Below are 11,660 nucleotides of genomic sequence, written 5' to 3'. Positions count from 1 at the left end.
GGGAAGGTTCTGGGCTCACGTTACAATTTCCAGTGGAAAAACAGCCCCGTTTTGAACGCTGGCTCCAAGCTTTTAAAAAATTACAAATATATCCAGTTTCCTGACGTGTGCTCAGCTGGTGATGGCTGAGGCCCAGAGCGGCCAGTGGAGGGCCCGTTGGCAGGGCTGACCTGCAGCTCTGGGGAGACACCCCCTCGGCCTGGCCAAGGGGCCCTGGGGTGCAGGCCTGTCCTGGGAGGCGGTGAGGCTGAGGCTGCGATGGCCAGAGTCGCAGGAACGTCAGGAAGGGCCCCTCTGTCCTGCGGGGTCATCCTCTGCTCAGGCCTTTGACGACTGCACCTGACCCCAGGTTGAGGGGCGGGAGCCCGGGGGGCCGCCGGCTCCTGGGGCCTCAGGGTGCGGGGCGGTGGGGCTGTTCCGGGGCTCAGCACTCTGTTGCCTGCCATGGCCATCGTCGGTGTGGAGGGGGCTGGGCTGGGTGTGCGCACACATGTCTGTACTCCCGTAAGTGTGTGCGTGGTGTGAGTCTGGGCATGTCCGCAGCTGGCCCCACACTCGGGTCACGCCAGGACTTGGGCACAACAGGGTGAGCGGGTCTTTAGGGAGGGTGCAGAGGTCCTGGACTGCCTCTCTCTGCTGCCCTGGTCCCTGTGTATCCTCCACGCTAGATGTCCCCAAGCCGGGGAGGCGGGCCCTGCCCAGTGGCCTGTTTGCTTCGCAAAGCAGCAAACATCCTCAGTGCCGTGTGGCCGCCCGTCCAGAAGTGCCATGGGGTCAGTGGGGACCCTTGCCTGCCCCGGCCACATTCCTGGGTTCACGGGAGGCTCTTCCTGGTCCTAAAAACATCTGGAATCGCTTCCACGGGCTGGATTCGAGCTTCCCGCAATTGGAAATGGGGCTGTCTCCTTCAGGATGGGAGGCTGGCGGGTCCGACCTCTCCCCTGCTGGCCGCACTGCCCGAAGGGTGCTCCCAGCTTGGCCAGTGTGGACAGGAAGCCGGCTCGGGTGGAAGTTCTCAGCCTCTAGTGGAGGCTCCTCTGGGCAGGAGATGGAGGTGGACCAGGGAGGCCCATTGCAAGCCTGGCCTTCGGCCCGGGGGAGCCACATGCCCCCGTGACCCTGCAGGAGCGTCTAGGAGCCGTGGTAACCCCAGATCCTCCCTGGAGTGGGGACGAGCGGAGTGGCTGGGGGGGCCCGGCACCAGGGCACAAGCCAGGAAACCACAGCTGTGCTTCCTCACCGGGGACATGACGACCTCTGGGTTTACGCAGGAGCTGCAGATTCCAGCTCCACCAAAAAGAAAACAGACTCCTCGGCAAGGACGTGCTTTCCGCGTGGAGACCCGCTCACTCGAAAGCATCCACCTGGGGTGGTGTGGGGGAAGAGCCTTGAGGTGGAAGATGTGAAAGATGCGGAAGCCGGCTGCGATAGAGGAGGAGACGCTCAGAGGCATCGACTCGGGAGAAAGGTCCCGGAGGGCCTGGGCACTGACTGCCGCGGAGGACATGGAGCGGGGGACGGGGAGGGCGTAGCGTGGGGCCTCTCCTGGGCATCTGCCCGCGCCCACCAGGCTCCCTTCCTGCTGGCCTGACACTGGAGTCAGAGCCAAGTCACCTGAGGCCAGAAACAGCAGCTGCCCACCTGGTGCACATCCCCAGGACGGTGTACGGAGCCCCATCGGGGCCATGCAAGGGTCCCCCCACACCCCCTGTGTCACGCGCACCTGTGCCTCCGTCCCCGTATCCGTGCGTCCCTCGGTCTGCCCAGCCTTGGCGCTGCCCCCGGGGCTTGGGGACAGCATCGTGGGTGCCCGGGGTGGAGAGGGGTTCGCCTGACAGGGTCCTGGAGGTGCCAGAATTGGCCAGCAAAGCTGCCAGCTGGGTTCCTGGACACAGTGACCCAGGCCGGTCACTCACATGCAGTGCCTGTGGCCAGAGCATGTCCCGGGGCCACGTCCTGTTGGCCCAGGTGGCTCTGGACACCAGGCGGGGCACCTTACTGGCAGGGTGCCGCCCAGCATAGGTGGTGGAGCCGGCCCAGCCCTGCGGCCACAGGGCAGCTCTGCGCCCCCCACGGACCCCGCGCCTGGTCCTGTCCTGGCTCCCGCCCTGCTGCGCCTCCCGGTCAGCCCACCCCATGGGGGCGCCAGTCACCCCAGCCATGCTGCTCTGGCTGGTGGCAGGGAGACTCAGCGCACCTGTGGCCGGCCAGCCCCTCGCAGGGGCAGGGCAGGGTAGGGAGGTGGGTGGGGCAGCCCTGGCTTCTGTGCCTGGGCCGGGTTGTGGGGCGGGGCTTCTCCACGTCCCTCGCCTGCAGGCCGTGCTGCACTCCCTGGTGGCAAGGCCACAGCTCCGGAGTCCTCTGCCGGATAAAACACATCTTTCTGAAAATGGGTTGTGACCCTAGTTATGGGACTCTTCCCGCCCCTGCTGTGCTTCCGCGGCTGCACCTGGATCCTCTTCTGGGGGCCAGGTGCTTCCACGCGTCAGTGGGAGTGCTGGCCAGGGGAGGCACTGGGCAGGCTGCGGGTGCCAGACCCCAAGCACACGGGCGCCCTCTGCCAGGCCCCCGGGCAGTGCTGTGCTGACTCTGCCAGGGAAGGCGCTCAAGGGGAATGAGGCTGGGCTGCCACGTGGCCCTGGGTTGGGGGGCCATACCACCAGCCACCTGCAGCCAGAGGGCCGTGGGCTGGTCCCCATCCTCCCTGAGGCCCGAGGGGTCCCGAGACCACCACCCTGATGAGTCTCAGCTGTTCTCTGCTCTAGACAGTGCCTGAGCCGCCAAATCCAACTTGAGTCCCGCGGCGTGAGCGCTGGTGTGGCTGCCCAGTGCGTCCCTGCTGAGCACGTCTGCGGGTCCTCGGGTGAGGTGGGCTTTTCTGAAAGTGGTTTTCCCGACAGAGAGGACGATGGTGCAAGAGAGGAGGGCTTTGCCCTCTGTGTCCTGTCCCACCGCAGCCTTGCAGGAATGCGCTGCCTCTGGGGGCTGCTAGCCCCATCCAGCCCCTTCCAGTCGCCTGTGTCCACCTGGAGCATGCTGGGCTTGCGGCTGCTGGCCCTGCCCAGCTCCTGGGAGCGGCTGTGCCTGCCTGTGCTGAAGGCCTGGGCCATGAGTCCAGCGGGCACAGCAGTGACCACTAGGGACTCTCGGCCCTCAGCTGCCCTCCTGACTTCCATATCTGTGGTCCGTGCTCATCTCTGGGGCACCTTTTGTGGGACCCAGTGCTCTAGACGACACAGGAGCCACAGTCCCCCAGCCTCTGGGCCTGTGGCTGCCAGCCCGGCCCAGAAGCCATGGGCGGGGACGGCACTGGGCTGGAGGGCGTTTTCCTCAGCAGGAGCGTGTCCTGTGTGAGAACTCACAGGCACCCGCCACAGGGCAGGAGCAGGGCACCAGGAATGAAAGTTGCTGAGCGCCTGGTTGCTGTGTCTAGAGAAATAAATTTGGTAACAAAGGAGGTTTTAAAAAGGCACAGAGTGAAAAGCCCTGGGAGGGGCTGGGGCAAACATGTTGTTGGCCTGAGTCCAGCTGGTTCACCTGTGTCCTGAGCATGGCTGCACTGGGGCGCGTGGTCACTCAGCATGGCTGCCTGCCCCTGGACACTGCCAGCCACCAGATGCTGGGTTGGGCCCTGGCTCCGGAGCCAGCTAGGGCAGGCACCGGGCGTGGTCAAATGGTCACCCTGGGGGTCCCTGGCCCCTCCTCAGGGGGCTGGCCGCCCACCTCCCCAGCTCCACTGCCCATTGTCCCCTCCCTGGACCTCTGGGATCTGGGGCCACGGGGGTGGGGCCCTGAGACCGCGGGCAGCTGAGGCGCCGAGGGCTCCTGTGGCCCCTCCAGACAGGTGCAGGCCTTGCTCCCCCGGCCAGCAGCCTTCCCTCCCACTTATGAAGGTGTCCCCAGAAGCAGGTGTGTGACCGGACTCCGCATGCACAGCCTGGGCCCCGTCCACGCCGGTGTAAGGTGCACGGAGCCTTTCCAACCGAAAACACCGCTGTGTGTCAGCATCCGGAAGTAAATCTCGGCGCGCCTTCAGTTTATCATGGTAAACTCTACCCTGGAAGGACGGATGCTGAAGCTGCAGCTCCAATCCTTTGGCCACCTGATGCGAAGAACTGACTCATTGGAAAAGACCCTGATGCTGGGAAAGATTAAGGGCAGGAGGAGAAGGGGACAACAGGTTGAGATGGCTGGATGGCATCACCGACTCAATGGACATGAGTTTGAGCAAGCTCTGGGAGTTGGTGATGGACAGGGAGGCCTGGTGTGCTGCAGTCCATGGGGTTGCAAGGAGTCGGACACGACTGAGGGACTGAACCGAACTGAACTGAAGCTCTACGTTTCACAAAACGTACTGTTGTAACCATTTTAAAGTGTGCAGGCCCGAGGCCTCCATCATGTCTCCAGTTCTGGGACGCTTTCCGCACCCTAGGCGTAAGCCCGATCAGTGGCTCTGCTGCCCAACCCCGGCCCGGCCCTGCAGGGTCTTAGCGTGTGCCTGTGTGTCTGCACGACACCCGCACCAGCTTCACGGTTGCGGTGGTGAAGACGCGTGCTCAGTGTTTTGCTCGCTCTCGGTTCTGAATCACTGCTTCCTGTGTCCGCCCCACACCATCCCGTGTGCCTGTCTGCACCAGGTGTCAGGAGGATGCCCAGCAGAGAGCGTATTACTGCCAGGCAGTGGCATGCCTGGAAGGTGAAGAGGCAGAGGGAGCCATGTAGAGCATGGAGATGTGTCCACGCAGAGCTCGTGTGTCCATGTGAAGCTTGTGTGTCCATGTGAAGCTCTTCTGCCCACATGAAGCTTGTGTGTCCATGCAGAGCATGGAGGTGTGTCCACGTGGAGCTTGTGTGACCTCGTGGAGATTGTGTCCACATGGAGCTTGTGTGTCCATGCAGAGCTTGTGTCCACGTGGAACTTGTGTGTCCACACGGAGCTCCTCTGTCCACATGGAGCTTGTGTGTCCTCGTGGAGATTGTGTCCACGTGGAGCTCGTGTGTCCACGTGGAGCGCATCACCAGCTGGTGTGCCAACCCTTGATGCCTGGAAGCACGTGAGTGGTGCTCTCTCTGGACACCTGCACCAGCCACAAGAAAACGTCAGACGAAACCAGAATGAGAACCACTCTGCGTGAAAGACAGGCCTGGGCAAACGTGTGCATGTGCATGCACAGACGTGTGTGTGCAGACATGCATGTGCGTGCACAGACGTGTGTGCATGTGCAGACATGCACGCACAGCCGAAGTGATGGAGCAGATGGACCCTGTCCACACGGAGCACCCAGGGACAGTGTGGCGAGTCCTCCACATCCGTCTTATGCTGTAACTTTTCTGTGAGGGCCTGTCCACGTTGGAAGCTGAGCTGAAGCTCAACAGTGGGGCTCAGTAGACCTGGGGTGGTGACTGGCCTGCGTCCAGGCGGCTGGTGTCGGGAGCCTGGGGGATGCGTGCTCTCTGTGCTGCGGGGCTGGTGGCTGTGCCTAGACGCACACAAGCCAGGATGGCTGTCCGTCTCAGGCCTCTCCGGGTTTCGGACACTGGCTCATGCAGACAGCTGGGGGGCCCCGTGTCTCCAGCCAGTGGTCACCCGGAGGGGGTGGTGGGCCCAACAGGCCGGCTGCCTGCCTTTACCGCCAGACCCTGGGGGTCGGGGGTCCCAAGATGCCAGCCCCCTCCCGCCACGTGTGTCCTGGCTCTGCGGCTCCCTGAACTCCACGCGGGAGCCTGGATTTACCACCGAAGAATTCCAGGAATTTCCTATTAGTCTGAAAATAAAACCCCTTCAAGACCTCCTTCGTGGCTCTGAGGGGCATGGAACGGCCCTGTGCTCTCGGAGGGGGCCATGCGCACAGGGGTCAGCCCTGGGGGTGCCCAGCCTCCTGCCTGCTCCCCTGGGGCCGCCCGGGTTGGGCCGGGGGGCCTGGAGGCTCCTCTCCAGGGCTCGCAGACCCCTGAGCTTCCTGTCTGCCCCGAGGCCTTTGGACGGCTCTGTAAAGCTCCCTGCGGGCTGGCCCAGGCGCCCGGGCTGGCGGCAGTTCACTCACTGTGCCGGGAAATGGTGCTGCTCGGAACACTCTTTCACTTTGGAAAAACACATCCAGCGACTGTAAATTATACCTAACTCGACGCTATTTGTTCATGGAAATTTTATGGCTAAAGCGAGGCTTCTGCCAGCCGTTCTCGGCTTTGTCTCAGACGGGTGATGCCCGGGACGCCTGACAGCAGCGGATCCCGGACCCCAGGGGCCATGTGGTCGGAGGGGCTGGGACGCCCTCCAGGGGCGGCTTGCGGGGGTGGCAGGAGGGGCAGACGCTGGGCACCCTCTGAGATCTCCCTGGGAGGGTCTGGCCTCAGAGGCATGTAGTATGTGATGCGCCTGTGAGCAGAGGGGGCTGAGAGCAACACCTGAACACACAGAGCTGGGAGACACGAGTGCATCCCCAGGGGTGTCCCCGTGGGCATCCCGACCCGGCCAGCGTCCCTGGGGGGGTCCCCGCTGTGGGCACACCGCCTCTCCTGGCCCCACTCTCTGATCTCCCCTGCTGACCGCTGAGGCCTCCTGTGGGCCCTCTTCCCCTCTCGGCGTCCCCCTCAGCCTGACCCACACCAGAACCCCTGAATCCTGCTGTCCTGGGATGCTCCAGACCCTGCATGCCCCCGGGTTGTCTGCTGGCCCTGCAGGGCACCCCTGGCTGCGTCCCCGGGTCAGGGGCTTGAGGACCCTTGTGACCTGCGGGGGTCTCAGCCCTACACCCCACCCGCCCGGCCTGTGCACCCTTCTCCAGCGTCTTCCTGGGGGCGCCCCATTGTGGGCACTGAGGACTGCGTGGCCATGGTCCAACCGCCATGCTGTGGACACCCCGTGATGAGAGCAGCACAGCGAGTGGGGATGCAGCCCAGGGGAGCCACAGGACGGGCTCCCCACCAGCCGGCCCCAGGAGCCCCGCAGGGCGAGCCCAGGTTTTCACTAAACGCACAGCCAGTGACCTGACCCACTGAGCTGGCTTCTGAGGAAAGGACACTGGGAACATGCTGTGTTTCCAGCGTGGGTGAGGCGGCCGAACGCGCCTGAGCTGAGGTCAGTCCAGATGCCAGAGGGGCCGCCGGAGAGGACACGCCTCCCACCTGCCATCCTGGGCTCAATGAACAGGTTCAGTTCAGTTAGTCGCTCACTCTTGTCTGACTCTGACCCCATGGACTGCAGAACACCAGGCCTCCCTGTCCATCAACTCCTGGAGCTTGCTCAAACGCAAGTCCGTTGAGTCAGTGATGCCATCCATCCATCTCATCCTCTGTCGTCCCCTTTTCCTCCCGCCTTCAATCTTTCCCAGCATCAGGGTTTGTTCCAGTGAGTCAGCTCTTCGCATCAGGTGGCCAAAGAATTGGAATTTCAGCTTCAACATCAGTCCTTCCAATGAACATTCAGGACTGATTTCCTTTGGGATGGGCTGGTTGGATCTCCTTGCAGTCCAATGGACTCAAGAGTCTTCTCCAACACCACAGTTCAAAAGCATCAATTCTTCGGTGCTCAGCTTTCTTTATAGTCCAATGCTCACATCTGTACATGACTACAGGAAAGATCGGAGAAGGCAATGGCACCCCACTCCAGTACTCTTGCTTGGAAAATCCCATGGATGGAGGAGCCTGGTAGGCTGCAGTCCATGGGGTCGCTAAGAGTCAGACATGACTGAGCAACTTCACTTTCACTTTTCACTTTCATGCATTGGAGAAGGAAATGGCAACCCACTCCAGTGTTCTTACCTGGAGAATCCCAGGGACAGGGGAGCCTGGTGGGCTGCCATCTATGGGGTCGCACAGAGTCGGACATGGCTGAAGTGACTTAGCATAGCATAGCATACAGGAAAGATATAAACATCTGAATGCAGAGTTCCAAAGAATAGCAAGAAGAGATAAGAAAGCCTTCTTCAGCGATCAATGCAAAGAAATAGCAGAAAACAACATAATGGGAAAGACTAGAGATCTCTTCAAGAAAATCAGAGATACCAGAGGAACATTTCATGCAAAGATGGGCTCGATAAAGGACAGAAATGGTATAGACCTAACAGAAGCAGAAGATATTAAGAAGAGATGGCAAGAATACACAGAAGAACTGTACAAAAAAGATTTTCACGACCCAGATAATAACGATGGTGTGATCACTGACCTAGAGCCAGACATCCTGGCTTAGTGGGCCCTAGAAAGCACCACTACGAACAAAGCTAGTGCAGGTGATGGAATTCCAGTTGAGCTATTCCAAATCCTGAAAGATAATGCTGTGAAAGTGCTGCACTCAATATGCCAGCACATTTGGAAAACTCAGCAGTGGCCACAGGACTGGAAAAGGTCAGTTTTCATTCCAATCCCAAAGAAAGGCAATGCCAGAGAATGCTCAAACTACCGCACAATTGCACTCATCTCACACGCTAGTAAAGTAATGCTTAAAATTCCCCAAGCCAGGCTTCAGCAGTATGTGAACCGTGAACTTCCTGATGTTCAAGCTAGTTTTAGAAAAGGCAGAGGAGCCAGAGATCAAATTGCCAACATCTGCTGGATCATGGAAAAAGCAAGAGAGTTCCAGAAAAACATCTATTTCTGCTTTATTGACTATGCCAAAGCCTTTGACTGTGTGGATCACAATAAACTGTGGAAAATTCTGAAAGAGATGGGAATGCCAGACCACCTGATCTGCCTCTTGAGAAATGTGTATGCAGGTCAGGAAGCAACAGTTAGAACTGGACATGGAACAACAGACTGGTTCCAAATAGGAAAAGGAGTTCGTCAAGGCTGTATCTTGTCACCCTGCTTATTTAACTTCTATGCAGAGTACATCATGAGAAACGCTGGACTGGAAGAAACACAAGCTGGAATCAAGATTGCCGGGAGAAATCTCAATAACCTCAGATATGTGGATGACACCACCCTTACGGCAGAAAGTGAAGAGGAACTAAAAAGCCTCTTGATGAAGGTGAAAGAGGAGAGTGAAAAAGTTGGCTTAAACCTCAACATTCAGAAAACGAAGATCATGGCATCTGGTCCCATCACTTCATGGCAAATAGATGGGAAAACAGTGGAAACAGTGACGGACTTCATTTTGGGGGCTCCAAAATCACTGCAGATGGTGACTGCAGCCGTGAAATTAAAAGACGCTTACTCCTTGGAAGGAAAGTTATGACCAACCTAGATAGCATATTCAAAATCAGAGACATTACTTTGCCAACGAAGGTTCGTCTAGTCAAGGCTTTGGTTTTTCCTGTGGTCGTGTATGGATGTGAGAGTTGGACTGTGAAGAAGGCTGAGCGCCGAAGAATTGATGCTTATGAACTGTGGTGTTGGAGAAGACTCTTGAGAGTCCCTTGGACTGCAAGGAGATCCAACCAGTCCATTCTGAAGGAGATCAGCCCTGGGATTTCTTTGGAAGGAATGATGCTAAAGCTGAAACTCCAGTACTTTGGCCACCTCATGCGAAGAGCTGACTCATTGGAAAAGACTCTGATGCTGGGAGGGATTGGGGGCAGGAGGAGAAGGGGACGCCAGAGGATGAGATGGCTGGATGGCATCACTGACTTGATGGACGTGAGTCTGAGTGAACTCCCGGAGTTGGTGATGGACAGGGAGCCCTGGCGTGCTGCGATTCATGGGGTCACAAAGAGTCGGACACGACTGAGTGGCTGATCTGATCTGATCTGACAGGAAAAACCATAGGTTTGACTAGACGGCCCTTTGTTGGCAAAGGAGCATGTGAATAGGCCTTATCTTGGAGTCAGAAGATGAGAAAGAAGGCAGTCACCGCAGCAGACACACTGTCGGAGGCTGGCCGAGCATCCCCAGGGGCCCCGGGCACCAGGGCTTCTCTTGGACCCAGCGTGGCCCCCAGCCCTGGCTCAGGGGCTTGCCCCCAGCCTGCTCTGTGGTCCTTTCTCTGCAGACCCAGCCTGGGGCACGGCTACGTCGCCGGCCTATCTTGTGGCTTGCCTTGCTTTCTTGCCTGAAGCTCTCGCAGGCTCCCCGCAGCCTGGAGGCGGCCCCCTTTCCTGGAAACGGGACCCATATGGCGGGAGGTGACCCAGGAGGATGTGGTCTGAGTGGCCTGCTCACCCTGGACAGTTCCACTCGCTGGGAAGAGTGGTGTTATTAACAGCGAGCTTCTCGAAGGAAAAGGGCAGTGACCAGCGGAGGCTTACTCTTCCTGAGCCATCTCGTGGCTGGGGCTCCACCCGCTGTCCGGCCTGTCTGAGCCCCTCCTCACAGGCCTGCGTGGCGCTGGCGTCTCCTGCCCCCACGTGTTCATTTCAGTCTCACATCTTGTTTTCCCTTAAAATGTAGATCTCCTTTAAAACTCACGAGCAGACACGCTTAACTCCCCTGGCCCTTGAAGGAGGGTCTGTGTGACACAGTCTTGTCCACACCAGGCCCTGCTGGGTTGGCCAAGCTCGGGCCCCACGCCAGAACCACCCCCCCCTCCCCGAGGCCCGACTGCATGGAGGCTGCAGGAATGGAACGGCCTGGGGGGTAAGCTGTGGTCACACGGTCCCTGGGCTGCAGGTGTCCTCATGTGACACATGGGGCGAGTCGCACCTGACTCCACGTCCAGGGCGGGGTGAGGACCCCACGTGGGCTGAGAGGGAAGGTCACACCTGACCCACATCCAGGGCGGGGTGAGGGCCCCACCTGGGCTGAGTGTGGCTACCACACCAGGCGGGCCCAGCTCTCCCTGAACATGGCCACCTCTAGGCCACTGGCCACCAGGCAGGACGGTGCAGGCCTGAGCTGCCAGGACACATGGGGCCCAAAGCAGGCCGAGGCCGTCGGCGCTGTGGCCTGCCCCTCACGCGGCCCCCGCCTGCCGGCCTGGGCTGACGCTGGTGCTGGCGCACCCCTGGACGGGAGGTCTGAACGGGAGCCTTGGGCGCTGGGCTGTGTGTTCTTTGTCCACAGCAGCGTGTGCACTACCGTTCAGATTTGTATTCAATTTTGCCTTTCCAATGAAGAGAACTGAAAAAGCAAAGTAGATGTGCTGGTGTTAGCGGTCAGCCAAGCGGAGAGGGCAGGAGGTACAAGCCTGATTAGACGCCCATGGGACTGAAACTCCAATGTGAAAAACACCAAAGGTAAAGAATAAACAACGCTAAAAACATGGCATCGGGGTTTTTCTCTGAAAAGGGAGACGAGGTGATGGGGAAGAGGGGAATTCAGAGCTGAGGACGGACGACCAGGCCCCAGACCCACGGAGCCAGGGCTCCACCTGCAGGAAGCCTAGAGGCGGCATCACGAGGGCTCCTCTGTGGCCGCCGCGTCCCCTCTGGTCCTGCCGCCCTCGCCCCTCGCCCCTCCTGCCGAGCCGTCCACCCTGGGACCTTCTGGCCTGCACAGCGCCCACATCCCCATCTGGGGTGTCGTGCTCACCCTGCAGGCGCGTGCCTAGGCACACCGGCTCGGTGCCACCTGTGCCCTCAGGAGCACTTTTGACGCCTGCAGCGTGGAGGCCAGAGCAAAGTGCTGCCTGCCCTGCTCAGCTCCCCAGGGAGGAAGATCGCCTGCGCTTGGCCGCGGGCCTGACCCAGATGAGAGGATCTAGGGCTCTGGCGGCAGGTCTCAGCTAACTGTGACGTGAAGACTGTAGTTCTTTCTTTCCAGCCCACCATGTCCCAAGCCACCTGGGG

This window comes from Bubalus kerabau, chromosome 7, assembly GCF_029407905.1.
Source record: "Bubalus kerabau isolate K-KA32 ecotype Philippines breed swamp buffalo chromosome 7, PCC_UOA_SB_1v2, whole genome shotgun sequence".
NCBI lineage: Eukaryota > Metazoa > Chordata > Mammalia > Artiodactyla > Bovidae > Bubalus > Bubalus kerabau.
The sequence above is the reverse complement of the archived record's forward strand: the minus strand, read 5'-3'. Positions refer to the sequence as shown.